Here is a 3,336-nt window from a genome sequence, read left to right as displayed (position 1 = left end):
CAACACTTCCCAAACTAATAAGGCGATTGTTTTATAAACAGGTTTGCTGAGGCAGAATTGGAACATGTCATTTAGGCCACTATTTCTAAATAGTATAATAATAAAGCAGGTTAACTTTAATAATTTTGGCCCTGAGTCCTTCGGGAGAATTCAATAAAATTAAATAAATAAATAAATAAATATGTGTGGACTTCAACTTCCAGGGTTCCCCAGTCAGCAGGTGGATTTAGGTCAGAGGTTTTCAAACTTGGCAGCTTTTAAGACTTGTGGATTTCAACTCCCAGAATTCTCCAGCCAGCATAGCTGGCTGGAGAATTCTGGGAGTTGAAGTCCACAAGTCTTAAAAGCTGCCAAGTTTGAAGGCCTCTAATTTAGGTCATCAATTCCAACACCTTGCTTTGGACAGGAATCCTCATTAAAGCATCCTAAAGGGTCTAGGAGCATCTTGACTCCATATGAACAAATCCAATGAAGGGGAGTCCATCAACTCTGAATAATTGGTTCCTATCAAGCTTGCTATTAGGATGTTTTTCCCCCCCAACATTTAATCAGAATTTGCCTCCCTCAGGGCCGGATTTTCCTATAGGCTAACTAGGCTTCAGCCTAGGCCCTCAAGATCAAGAGGGGCCTACATTCAAATTGTTAGCAAAATTAAAATTACACTTTCACTATAGGTGAAAGGGCCTCATAAGTGGAATAGCCTAGGGCCTCTTTTCATCTAAATCCGGCCCTGGCCTCCCTGTAACTTAAATCCACTTTTCTCTGTGTTGCACTCCAGAATCAGAGATAACAAATCCTGTCTCTGAGCTTCTTTTATATGATGTCCTTTCAAGTATTTGAAGAGTGTTATTGTCTCTCTTCTCAGTCATCTTTTCCCTAAGCTAAACTGTGTTCAGTTTTTCCCCATTCAATAGATTCTCATCTCTTGGCTATCTTTGTTTCCCGTTTGAAATGAACCCATTTCAATTTCTCTGAATATAGAACTGCACTCTCTGTTTCAAGTAGGCTCTTACCTAAGTAGAACAGATAGTTGGGGTTTAAATTATATTTTAGAATTTTAGAATTAGAAGGGAACAATCTGAGGTTTTGATGGCATTGTTTTCTGTAATGTGATACAGTTAAGGTTAATACAGACTTCAAGAATCACTATATTAGAAGTCTCCTATTGAGAATATGGAAGAGATATAAATTCAGATCGTACCAAATACTTTTATGGGTTCTCAGCACAAGAAGCATTTTATACGAAAGAAATAGTTGGTAAAGAAAAACGTATGAAAAGAACAACAACATGGAGAATATAAGATGAAACTAAAAGAGCAATTTTCTGAGAAGGATTTAGTTTTCAATGCCACACAGTCAATGTGAATAATAAAATATTTGGAATTGAACAGAAAACAAAATTTAAAGTTGAACTATGTACAAATGATGAACGTGTAACTGGTAAAATGTATATTTTTTATCAAAATTTGAAATAGAAGAAGTAAAAGATTGTATGAAAAAATGGGCTAAGAACTAGAGATACATGAACCAACATCTTCAAAGAAATAAAATTCAGAAGAAAAGAAGAAAACAACATAAACCTTTCTAGATATCCTAATCAGCAGAGGAAATGGCAGCAAATTAGAAACTGAAGTCTGACTCACATTAGCCAAGCGCTCCATGACCAAAGTAACAACCCAACTTCCAACCAGAAGAGCTGTATAAGAACATTATCTGGACAAGCACAAACAGTGCAGCAGCCAAGAACATCAGAAAAAGTAAACAGACTCCTTATGCAACATCTTCCAACAAAATGGATACCCATAGAACCTTACCAAAAAATGCCTGACCATTTAGCCCACTATAGCACAACCAACAAAATGGAAGAGAATATTTGTAGCTAGGGTTGAACTGTGGGATGCTAGCATTGATGATGTTATCTAATTAGGTAATGGAAAGTCTACAAGAAAAGAACAAAGAGAACTTCAAGGACCCCATCAAGAACCTGATGGAACTGGGTTCCATCAGGTTCTGACCAGTTCTGGAGAACCGGTAGCGGAAATTTTGAGTAGTTTGGAGAACTGGTAAATACCACCTCTGACTGGCCCCACCCCATCTATTCTCTGCCTTCTGGGTCCCAGCTGATCAGGAGGAAATGGGGATTTTGCAGTAACCTTTCTCTGGAGTGGGGAAGGAATGGAGATTTTACAGTATTCTTCCCGTGGAGTGGAGTGGGAATGGAGATTTTACAGTACCCTTCCCCTGCCACGCCTACCAAGCCACGCCCACAGAACCAGTAGTAAAAAATGTTGACTCCCACCACTGCCCCACAACCAATGCAAGCTATGGAAAGGATAACAATGCAATACATCAAAAACATCTCAAAAACAGCCAACAGACTATTATAACTACACAGCATCACCACAGCACACAAACCAACTAAAGTCCTCAAAAACATCTTAAGTAAATCAAAAGATCAAGTAAAAGAAAAAAATAGGAGACATCGATAAAATACAGTGTAAGGACTATAACAACCACTGTGTAGGACAAATGCACAGAAGATATTCATATTTATCTCTTTTTATTTAGAGTCATGAAATCTAGGATTTAACTTTCTGGGAAAATTCTCCTTTGGTGATAGAAAACAAATCTGCTTTGTGGGGTTTGGAGAGTTCAGTCCCGGGCATCTCCAGCATAACTCAAACCCTAGTTTGGTCAGTGGCAAACAACTAAGAAATTATTTGGAGTGTGTCTGCTCCCTATTCTGGGGGGAGGTGAAAAGGGCTGCTTGAGGGCTGGGGAGCTACCTGGCCTATACCATTTCAGACAAATGGCTGTCCAATCTTTTCTTGAAAGCCTCCAGTGTTTGGGCACTCACAACTTCTGATGGCAAGACATTCTACTGGTTGATTGATCTCACCATTAGGAAATTTCTCCTTATTTGTAGGTTGCTGCTGTCCTTCATTAATTGCCATCCATTGGTTCTTGTTTTGCCTTCAGGTGCTTTGGAAAATAGTTTGACACCATTATCTTTGTGGCAGCCCCTCAAATATTGGAACACTGCTATATTTCCCCTCGTCATTCTTTTCACTAGACTAGACATACCCAAACTCTATAACTGATTTTCATGTTTTATTCTCTAGCCCCCTAATCATAGTTGTTGCTCTTCTCTGCATTTTTTTCAGAGACTCAACATCTTTTTTTATATCTTGGTGACCAAAACTGGATGCAGTGTTTCATGTGTGGTCTTCTAAGGCTTTGTAAAGTGGTATTAATACCTCACATGATCTTGAGTCTATCATTCTATTAATGCAAATTCAGGGGTAAAATGCTCCCGCTTCAGACCGGATCGCCTGA

This window comes from Pantherophis guttatus, chromosome 1 (genome assembly GCF_059756535.1).
Source record: "Pantherophis guttatus breed Tessera chromosome 1, ASM5975653v1, whole genome shotgun sequence".
NCBI classification, from domain to species: Eukaryota; Metazoa; Chordata; class Lepidosauria; order Squamata; family Colubridae; genus Pantherophis; species Pantherophis guttatus.
The sequence above is the reverse complement of the archived record's forward strand: the minus strand, read 5'-3'. Positions refer to the sequence as shown.